The sequence below is a fragment of the Electrona antarctica genome, assembly GCF_951216825.1.
Source record: "Electrona antarctica genome assembly, chromosome: 17".
NCBI lineage: Eukaryota > Metazoa > Chordata > Actinopteri > Myctophiformes > Myctophidae > Electrona > Electrona antarctica.
The window spans coordinates 26,460,843-26,472,910 of NC_136798.1; the positions used below are offsets into that span (position 1 = coordinate 26,460,843).

The 12,068-nt window shown below is 42.3% G+C and overlaps 1 protein-coding gene across 1 annotated transcript in view; it reads right to left on the minus strand.

The window, feature by feature from the left end:
* LOC306941452 (heparan sulfate glucosamine 3-O-sulfotransferase 5) overlaps window positions 1-11,393 on the minus strand; it is a 62,972-nt gene extending 51,579 nt beyond the window's left edge. Inside the window, exon 1 of the mRNA XM_079526936.1 lies at window positions 10,877-11,393. The gene's annotated coding sequence lies outside the window, so the exon portion shown is untranslated. The remainder of the gene's footprint in view (window positions 1-10,876) is intronic.
* Window positions 11,394-12,068: the final 675 nt, after the last annotated feature.

A 12,068-nucleotide genomic window follows, 5' to 3' on the forward strand; every position in this document is an offset into this window, starting at 1 on the left:
ATGATTCTACAACACTGTCTGATGCTGCTTTGTCACAGTTAATTATTAACGACCCTAGTCTGACCAGGGACTCTCAGCATTCCATCTTTTACACTACGTTCCTTCTTCTAGACCCAGAGTCAATGGAAAAATGAAAGCAGCATAAATTAAAAGAGGCTCATTTTCAAACCATTAATTTCTGCAAACGATTATCCTGGCATTTTCACTGCAGTATTTCATTTTGAAATCAGTTTTAAGAAAGCATTGATCATACCGAGCAAGAGAAAACCGATAAAACCTGAGACAACTTTTCAACGGTGCTCAACCTTTCTTAGTTAAGTGACATCCGTGTGCAAAGGCTATCTCTAATTATTGTTTTTTTTGCCCCAATCTGCTCCTCATCAAGTGTGTCTATTTGAACCTAAATTACAAGGGGTCATCTCAATAAGAAAAGAAAGGTAATAGAATACGCCGCAGGTCATCACATTTAATAGTATGACTCATCATTAACACTTGGCACAGGCGATCGATGCAATGTAAGTGAAAAGAATACTTGAAAACAAGGCCAGAGCGGCAACTTAAGTGCTCCATCAGATAACGCAGGGCCATAACTCACAGGGGGAGATGGAGGGGGGGCTTCTGTTTTTTTTTCCTCAGCCCTAGGATGGTTCATATTACTCCTGATCAGCGTCGCTTTCCAGAGGGACCAGACAGGCAGCCAAACGACCAAACCCCTCCTCCTCTTCCACCTCCTCCGTCTCCTTGTCTCAGTGAATGGTTAATGTTGACCACTCTGCATTCAGCAGCTTATCCCCCATAAGTAAACATCTCTGGACATTTCGGTTTCAGAGACTCATGAAGAATTCATCAAATCACGAGTCCCCCCAACCTAAAGGTAGAGGCTGGAGGAGGGCTGGCTCTAAAGTGCGCTATAGAAGTGTCCACCACAGTTGGAGTACAGTAAGTTGTTAATACCGACAGTTTCATTAGACAGGATCTTAAAGCAGCTTGTAAAAGTCAATCAGCGCAGGTAATTTCCAGTTGCAAAAGTAAGTATGTGCTGCATAAATCTGGGCTCATATCCAGAGACAAGGCTGCTTCTACCTGCAGAACACTTGCACGGATCCACTAAATGTTCTCGTCAATTCATAATAACATGAGGGATTCCACTAGTTAATTGAACACATCAATGTAATCAAGAAAATGTATTGTATTTTTTTTTATATTTATATATATATATATATATATATTTTTTACTTTTATTTTCTTTATTTTTTTTCTATTTGCCTTTCTGTGTGGAGTTTGCATGTTCTACGCAAGCTTACTAGAAGAAATCGATAGTTGCAGCCCTAAATAACATCATGATTTTCATCATTATCCTTAAACACCAGGCCAGAGTAGTCAGAAAGTCGCATTTTCTTTATGAATATGTATTGTATTGCAAATATTGTCCTTTCTCTAAACTTTGATAACCGTCAACAGTAAACTGAAATGCACATCAACTGCGTTATATTATTGTCCCTTTAAGACAAGGGAACAAAGCAGTTACTACTTGGTCTCTGAACGCCAAAGTATTCATGCTCATTAAGTCCCTGGGTACGAAAAGAGTTTAAATCGTTTTAAAAGGAGTCCGTGTACTGCAATAGTACTTGCAAAGAACTCCCTCCACAACTCCGCAGGGGATGCAATACTCTGCCAAAAAACATTCGTTACCATGGTAACGAAGGCAGTACTACTGTCCCTATAAGAAGTCTAATGTAGGGAATAGCAGTAGATTGCGATAGGGAATTAAGCACCCATAGTGCTACGCCAGTATCATACTGTGCCGGCAAACAGCCTTGAGAAATAGAGCCCTGTATACCCCATCTCTGAGTTTGAGTCAAACCCAACTTCACTTTGCTGACCCAATCTCTTGTGGTTACAAACCACATCTCAAGTCAATAGTTGTGGGCAATACTGTAAATGCATTTTTTTTTGAAGGGCACTAGCCGCTCCTATGCCCAGCTTTGTGTGTTTGTGTGAATCATAGTCGATGATTTGATTGGCTGAGCAAAGTACGTATTGAGGACAAAAGGTGAGGACAGAAAAGTGAAGACGGAAAAGTGTGGACGGAAAATTAGAATGATTATAAGAGCGCCCCTCACTTCACACGGGTGTGATTTTTTTCTATTTCTTCTAGTTATTGAGGGCCGATAGCCCCTCCTATGTCCAGATTTTGGTGTATATGCACAAACTGTCCTGCACAAACATTAAATCCCATTGACAATGAATGGACAATTTTGAGTGTTTGTGTAAACACAAACATTGCGTAACACAAACGCAAAACAGAATTTGCGTTTGTGTTACGCAATGTTTGTGTTTACACAAATATTGTGTAACACAAACGCAAATTCTGATTGGCTGGAATGAGATGATTTATGATGATGTACGATGATAAGATCGCCCCTCACTTCACACGGTTGTGAGTTTTTGAGTGGTGTAAACCACTCCAACAACTGGCTTTGTACCCGTGTCTGTTCGTACCAAAAAAAGCTATGTACCCGTGTCTGTCCGTACCAAAAAAAATAAAAATCACACCTGTGTGAACTGAGTGGTGTAAGGTATTATATAGCCTGATCAGCTGTGGTCTGACATAATATCTGACGTAATGAAATCAGCATCAACCAATCAGCATCAACCATGCTCATTTTTTGAGCACAGACAGACAGACTAACAAAGCCAGTTGTAGGAGTGGTTTACACCACTCAAAAATGAGCACGGTTGCTGTGATTTCATTACGTCAGACATTACGTCAGACCACTGCTGATCAGTCTATATAAGACCATACACCACTCAGTTCACACGGGTGTGATTTTTAATTAGAATATATTGCTGTATTGTTTTCTGTATGAGCATGAAAGTTATTTCAGGAACAGAAACAATAGGCAATTTTCTTTCTTCTTTTCTTTGTTCATCTGGTTCGGCCGGTCCAGTCCACAGTGGCGCAGCGCCCTGGGAGAAGTTTTAGGGAAGGACACGTCCGCAGAGTTGGAGGGAAGCCATAGATGTGGAAGCTGGCTGCCACCTCGATGACAATGCATCCCTATTCCCTAGGCCTATACCAATGATCTTATATCAGTGATTTTCAAACTCTGTCATTTCATTGACCCCCAGTTTGGTATGCATTTGGCCACAGACCTTCATAACTCCATTTGCAGTGTACACTCCCAGAGTTACTACTCCACTTTGAGAACCACTGTCTTGTATGCTCATTAGCTTTTAGCTTGTATATTATATATTAAATAATCTAAGAATGACAAGTAAACCGTTCTGGGATGAAGGGGAATAATGCCATGTCGTATTGATTATGTATAATAATAATCTGATGTTTACACTATACAGTAGCACCAACACCAAACCAGACTTTCCCTGCAGCCGCTGTGGCTGAGTCTGCCTGTCCAGAATCTGCCTCATCAGTCACCGGCAGCGAGCCTGCAGCAGTCGTGGAGAAGGAAATAAATGGCAATCGAATCGGGCTGAAACCGTACCCAAATATGGAGATGATTGACATCACATGCAGTGCTAATGACTGATGTCATAGACGGGCCACGTGAAGTTGAGAGCATCATATCTGCCAGTGCAAAAAGAATGTTCGTCTGGCCTTTTTCTGGCATTTCATCAAAGAGATGAGACAGCAGGGCCCTCAGTGGTGCAGAGCCCTGGGAGAACTTTTAGGGTTCAGTGCCTTGCTCAAGGACAAGTCTGCAGGGTTGGAGTGAAGCCATAGACCTGACTGCCACCCTGATGATAATGCATCCCTTCAAATGACCTTACGCTTATTAACTTTAGCTTGCATTATTAAGCACTTTCAACCTGGCGGCCCTATTTTTGGCATGTCATTATAGGCAAAATGTTTAAAGATTTCTACAATTTGCAAAGATTTACAAACATTTTCTTACAAATTCTAACATTTTCAAAAAATTGTGGAAAAAAGGTTAGATAGGGCTTAAGTGGTTAAATAACCATCTAACAAAATAAGCCCATTCTGGGAGGTTGAAGGGGAATAATGCCATGTTCTGAGCTTTTTGGTTATGTATAATAACATGCTGTTTACACTGTATTACCATGGCAAATTCATAGTAAATGCTAATGTACAGTATCTGCCAATAAAAAGGGGTTCATATTCTTATTCAAAATTGTCCCTCTAGTTAACGTCCTGCCTGCTAGCTACAGTATGGGGGAAGGTACAATTCTTCCGCTGAAATTGATGAACCTGCCTGAGATGTAGTTACCTGCCACTATGCTGTCCTATAATGACTCAAGGTAAATCAGCTTTCGATTGGAAATATAATTAGAAAAGATTTTTGCATTTAGTACGCGAACGTCCAAACATCAATAAAGCTTCCACAGATCTATTTTTATTGTCAGTGTTTCGGCAGCGGTAGGTGATGCCGAAGGAGAGAGCGGTGGTTGAGATGGATACGGTTTAGACCGAGCACAGTGTTCACTGTAGAGCAGTGCTTCTTCCCAACCTTTTGTGGATCGGTGCCCACTTGGAAAAGGCGTTTGCGGCCCACCAATCTGTTTTACGTGCCGTGTTAAGTGGGCCGTGTTCGCAAAAGGGTACGTGGGCTGTGTGCATTTTCAGACCATGTTTATTCTGATGATCAATCAATTGATTGTGATCCGGCTTGGATTAACTCAATTATTGGCAGAGCTTCTCCAGAACAGTCTGCACACACTGCCAGCGTTTTTATTAATCTTTCAAGACCCCCAGAATACTTTGATCGATGACTATGTAAACACCAAATATCTCAAAAGAAAGAAGAGAGTCTCTACTTTAATCTGGGAAAAAAGTTAGTTATTGCCAGTTATAGCTTGTTTTCAGTAAAAATGCTGTCTGGGAACAGAAAGCAGAGATTTTTATTTTTATAAATATTATAATATTAGACTATATTATAATATTAGACTAAATATATATATATATATATTTTTTGGCAATTATTTGGGGATCCACTTGCAATATCCTCAAGGCCCACCAGTGGGCCCTGGCCCACAGGTTGGGCATCGCTGCTACAGAGGGAACATTTTAAAACGCTGCCTCTGCTTCTGGCTGTGAAGAACTGTGCAGTGACAGACGCTGCTCTCATCGTTTCTTATCAGCAAGGAGGTCATTCAGTATGGCTACAGATATCCCTGGACTGGACACTACATCTAGGCTAGCATAACAGCAGAGGACAGTGTAGTTCAGACGAGGATTTGTTAAAAAGAAAAAAAGAAAAAAGAGAGAGGGACACAAATCTTATACTTTGTTGTACAACAAATATAATAGTTTAACTACAAGCACAAAATGAATGAACTCACACCTAAAATCAGACCCAAATTTGTGATCAAATAAAGGCCTACAACTTAAAAATATAGTAAATGAATGTGTTTCGTACTAGGCAGAGTTTAGGCTCTCGAGACAGACTGTTGACTCCCGTCAACGAAAAGAGGGCGCTGTTTTCCTTTTGTTTTGTGTTCACACAGGCAGACGCAAAGACAAATCAAAGATCACGTATCATCTTTGCATCCTCATGGTCCAGTGACAATAAATGGTAGACTGCGTCTTTGTGTCTGCCCTTGTGAATGCAACATTACTGTCACATGCACAGTTCAAATGGGTGTTATTAGTTTACAGGTAAGAGCTTGCGACAGTGAGCTTCATGCTTCAAGCTCAACAAAGCACTGGAACCCTTCAACAAAGCACTGGAACCATTCCAGTGGAGCTGCTCACTGACACCAAACCAAACAACTCTCTCTCTCTCTCTCTCATGCACACTCCACATTGTAATTAGCAGGCAACAGTGCAACACTATCTCTCTCTCTGTTTCTAGCACAACAGCGCCACTTTTACCCGAAACAAACAAACAAACAAACAAACAAACAAACACACACACACACACACACACACACACACACACACACACACACACACACACACACACACACAGGGATGGACATAGGGACATTGCTGTTCATACATCGCATGGATGCACCTGGGACGTATCCTCAGTGATGTATCCCAAGGTCATCTGGGTTTCGGGTCTCTCAACATCATATCCCTCACTCAGGTGACCCAGCCGGGGTGATCAAGTCCCGACTTACATCCCAGTAGCTACCCTCGATCAGTCCCATTAGGGAAAAACCAGGGCCACACAATCCGTTCCTCCTGAACTACTCTGCCGGGACTGGGTATGCGGGAGGATCGCACCAATCTGGCACGTGGAAGGACTAGGCTCTGTGGGTTGACTCCTGTCCGGGCCCCTCCTACGTCTCACCAGGTCCACCACCTGTGCGTTGCACCAGACGCCCAGCACCAGGCACTTCATTCAGGAGTGGTGGATTCTCGAGCCACAATGGTTCTGCAGGCTCCACCTGGCCCATGGTGGTGCCGCAGGCTCCACTTGCGGCTTGAATGGCCCTCCTAAAGACCTCACGTGGGTTTGTTGGGCTTCTTCCTCACGGAAGACACAGGCTGGGGCGCCAAACCATACTGCTCCCGGGTGCCGTCTACATTCCGGCTGCCACCCGTATCTCCGGTGGTCACATTCCAGGGCTCTAGCCAGGGCTCCTTGTTTTGGTGATTTACTGGGGAACGTAGATACAGAAGTGTGAGAAGGAGACGGATATATCTCACAACCAGAACTTAAAAACTAGTTCTGGTAATCCAAGAACATTTGACAACTTGGTCGAACCTACCGTGCTCTACCTACTCAATACACCCACCAAAAGGCACTATTTCTGTCTAGAAACCCAAGCTATTTGGAGTGACATCACATTATGTCTGTTTCCACATTCCAACCAAACTTCGTATTGTATATTATAGAGCTTTAGCTATAGGTAGGATGACAGTCCTTGGGAGAGAGAAACAGAAATGATAGGAAGGAAACAAGTAGGCATCACTCAGCGAGACAGAACCGTTATTTATGCATTCAGATGTCAATTACACACTGAATATAGCACAGGCAATAAATATGGTTCCAATCCACTATATGTATGTGGAACACAACACATTCTCATTTGAAGGCTTTAAAACATGTGCTGCAGAGATGGAGAACAATATTGCACTTTCTTATCCATATCGTTTTCTGTTCTCAATTTACAATGAGTATAGTATAAGGCAGGGGTTCTCAACGTTTTTGGCCGGGGACCCCCGGAAATGCTTTGGCAACGTCTCGGGACCCCCGCCCCGCCCCCTCCCGACCCCCAATATAAATTGACTGCTACAATAACCTTAAACCATTTTGGGCGGGAACCCCTTTTGGTGTTTTAAGCATTGTTATAATTTAGCTATTGAAAAATAGCAGATCTACAAGCTCATAGCGCGCCACCGAGTGGCGCGCTATGAGCTTGTAGGTCTGCTATTTTTGAAAAATCGTGATTTTTTTTTTTTTTTTTTAAATCTTTTAAAATAATTTGGGGACCCCCTAAAATAATTTGGCGACCCCCCGAGGGGTCGCGACCCACGGGTTGAGAACCCCTGGTATAAGGGATCGTGTCTTGCTCATTGACAACAGGATGCACAGCCTACTAGCCTTTGCTGGAATCGCTTGTAGTAACACTTTCATTTATAGAGTGGTCTCAGTCTTGTGCTGCTCTGGCCATCTCAAATATACTAATAATTGAACAATATTTTCTTATTGAAGTAAGTACAATATGAACACAGTCTGGGGGAAACACATTTAACCACATGAACCCTAGTATCCTTAATCTGGGCATATCATAATAGGCAAACATCGAACGAAAATAACACATCTACATATAACACACTTGAACTTATACTTTAGATTTTCAGTGAAGATTTGGTTTAGGGAGAAAAAAGGAGGGAGCCAGGTACTGACCCCTGGAGGACCCCAGTACACAAAGTATAATGGGTTTCAAGTGTGTTAAAAAAAATTGTCTTCAGAAAGATATATAATATTTAATAAAAAGATCTAATAGTTAATCACTGGCTCATTGCCGGAGGATGAGGATGTACAAATTGCATCAGGCAAATGTGGAAAATGACACCCCATATGGCTAATGGATGTGTGGGTTATGATATTGTTTTGGAAGGCTCTACATTTAAAACATGCTGTCCTTCAGATGCTATATGGTTACAGAAAACTCACACAAATCATTACTACATGGATAATAAGAACACACTTGATCAGACCCAAGAGGAAGAGAATGCCAAGGGAGGGGTAAAAAGGCACAGACAAAAAGCAAAGAGCTGTGAGTCTGTGAATAATGATTACGGTCACCTTAGCCATATATCACAACCCACTGGGAAATAACTTGGATAAGGGGCGTCAGCACGAAGGACTGACAAATTTCTGTGCCATCCTCAGATTTCATTCCCAGTTACTGTCTGTGCGTGTGTGGCTTGTTTGTGCGTGCGTGCGTATGTGTGCCTCTCTCTCTCTCTCTCTCTCTCTCTCTGACTCTTTCCATAATTGCCTGTTAAAGCACAAATTAATCCATGTTGTCACTACCAAAACCCGTCTTTATAAATTGGATGTTGCTTTTTGGCCAGGAACAATGATTTATACTTCATCGTACGACAGTGTCACGTGCCAAAAATAGATTGTAGATCTGCTATTTTTGCTGTGTGCAGTGCATAAATTAGGCATTACTCGGAATGTAGACTGATGACACAATCAAGTACAATCAGTTGTGTGTTGGGCAAGGAGCGCTTGTAATCTATTGAGAACCGAAAGTAAACAAGGTTAGTACTAGTGGATGTTACCGGAATACTGAATACCGGATGCTTTCAATTAGTGCTTCGGCAGGCCGGACGTGAACAAAATGTTAATAACTTGCTTGGGCAATGGTAGAATTGATGCGCCGGGCAAAGAGGATGCCGTGAAAACCTGAGTGATAGGCTATTCTCTGTATTCTCTCTCTTGTTCTTTTCAGAGATTTGTTTTACAGTCGGTGGCAGCCTCCTCCTTGGCCAAGTCCGTTGTTTCATCTGCCAGAGCGAGGCGCCTCATTTGCTCCTCCCAGAAGGTCATCGGAGACTGGGGGCTTTCAGTGGAAAGACCTGCTTTCCTTCACTTGCCTGTCACAGCAACAGCCCTGCCCACAGGAGTCATTAATGTGAATAGAACAACATGGCTGGAATGGTTTAACCATCGTGACCTCTGTTATCTCATATTACATATTAGACATTCTACAAGCACTCTCAAGTTTGGGTTCATCCAAACACCGCACATGGATATCCTCCTTTTGTCATTATACTGTATATCCCAGGAAAGAATGAGAGACAGTCTTTTTATGTTATGGATTTGTTATGTTATGTGCTATTGTGTGGTCATGAAGATAAGTAATCCTGCCTTCCGCTGAGATGTGACAAAGTACGACTACTGTACATTTGAGTAACTGGTAACAATTTTGGCCATGACAACAGGTATTGAGAGCTCTGTCATTGCCGCTTGTATGCTATGATTGCCTTTAATCTCAGTGTCAGCTACTTTTAATGGCCAATGGGCGGGGCTAGTGGTTCTGAAATAGTTTTTTGCATTCACCATGACTAAATATGTCAAATAACACAATCTTCTTCATACATCAATATCATCATAGTTAGACATAAAGTTCTTTGTCTGGGTCCAGAAACACAGTCAGACTGCTAGAAGATGCGACAACAGGAGAACCATATTAGAGTGTTCCGATAAGCCACACTGCAGGATCTAATCTGTCACTGTAATATACAATTATAGGCTAGACATAATTTTACCCTGACTAAATATTAACCACTTTCAACCTTGCATCACTATTTTGTCATTATATGCATTATAGGTGTCAGAAATTGCCAAACATATTGACAGTAGCATCTTCAAGCTCACAACAGGTATCTAATACTTTCTTTCAGTCATACGACTACTGTATAGGGGCTGAGTGATTAATCACTGCTAGTGCAGAGCTACTGTATGCCGTTTTATATTCATCGATTGGTCATACACATTAATTGTCAACCAATGAAGCACACAAAATAAAATGTAGACGTAAAATGTAGACATATATGCATATGCATAATAGTAAAATGCTGAGCACAATTATCTATTCTATTCTAATGCAACCATTGTTACTGCCCACAAAACATTGTTTTTATTGCCCTAGATTATAATAAAGGTGTGCCGAAAACTATGATTTGAACAATGGTAGACTGTTTTCTAGTTCTACTCATAATAATAATAATAATAATAATAATAATAATAATAATAATAATAATAATAATAATGGTTGTAGTTGTTGTAATTATGAACTTTATAACCATTGTAAATAAATTATAAAGACAAGAAACTAATTTTAGTCAACTAGACTGGAGTATTTCAGTGAACTCTTAAACTGTTCTGTCATCATCTCATCTCCTTGCAAGGCTATAGCTTTAGGTACTCTTGCAAATGATTGCATGAGCTGTACCACAACACCCTGGCTTTAATATGTTCACTTCAGTGATACCGTTACCAACATAACTACAAATGACATGGTAAATGGTCTAATTTGTATCCAAATATGCCATGCATGTGTTCAGAAGAAATTGAAAATATAGAATTCAACCCGCAATTCATTCTCTGACACGTTTGCCCATCAGGATGCTAGACGTATCCTAATAATATAGTATAAGGAGGATATCAGCTAGCTGAAAACAAAATAACCAGCCCTGCGAAATGAAAGCCGAACCAGTGAACGCACACCTGGAACACATTCCCTCCTCAGCTGCTGTCACAGTAGACTAGACTAGACAACAAAACCCCCTCGTTGCTCAGTCTGCCTAAATGCGGTCTGATAATAAGGTCCAGGAACAGTAGAGACACCCACCTTTAAGTTTAACCACATGTGTTTTACGCAACAACGCGTAAAGAAGGCACCGTCTTGGAAACTAAATATTTACCTGTTCGGCATCCTCTGCGGGACACGGCGGCTTAACCTTCCAGTGAAACGCTCCAGGGGACCGGCCGAGACGCTGTAGAGGTCAGAGAGCGTGTCCACATGTCACCTCTCTCTTACACACCGAACGTGAGCGATCTTGGTGCTGGTGTTATTGTTGTTTTGTTTTGTTTTGTTTCGTTTTTTTTTTTTTTGACTGGGTCGGATTAGGGGTGACTCAACTACGATTTGCTTCCCCTCGGGACGTCAACACACGTGTCTCTGGGTCAGTGCCGCGAGGATTACAATTCGTGGAGTTTGTTAAATCAGCTGTGACAGTCCGTCCGTCCCGTCCCGCGTCAATGGATCTCTTCTTCTTCCTTGCTCATTTCGGACGACTCGGTAGAAAAGTCAGCAAAGGTCAGGATAGAGCAGCTCACATATAGGAGGTCCTCCTGCAACACTGGAGCGCCCTCGCTCGAAAATAAACACTATAGTCTGACTGACTGTGACCGTGGTGGCGGAGGGCTGGATGCAGCGTGGAGCCCACGGTGCTGCGTGCCTGCTGCGTGTGGCTTACTTCTGAATGAAGGCGGATCGGATGATGAGAGGAGAGCTGGGGCGTCGGGCGTGTTCTTTGGATGAGGTAGAAGGAGGAGGAGGAGGAGGAGGTGGTGGTGGTTGCGCAAATATGGGATGAGATTAGTTACCGAACCAAAGTAGCCTACTACAGTCTACAGATGAGAAGGTACCGAACCAAAGTAGCCTACACTACAGATGAGAAGTTACCGAACCAAAGTAGCATACACTACAGATGAGAAGTTACCGAATCAAAGTAGCCTACACTACAATCTCTCTCTCTCTCTCTCTCTCTCTCTCTCTCTCTCACACACACACACACACACACACACACACACACACACACACACACACACACACACACACACACACAGGAGTGTGTGTGTGTGTGGGGGGGGGGGGGGCGCCATCCCCCCACTTCTCTCAAGTCTAAAATATTATTTTTGCCAAAAATATGTTTTTGGACTTTCATGGATACGATCAAGCATTGTAAACCCTGTTTCTAAATAGGATATACACCTCTGCATGTTTTAATAATTTCTGGTGTATTATGGCGCGTCCCCCCACTTCTAAAAGTAGCACTACAACACTGCACAAAGAGAAAAAGAACTGTGTGTGGTCACATTAGTACTGGTCTG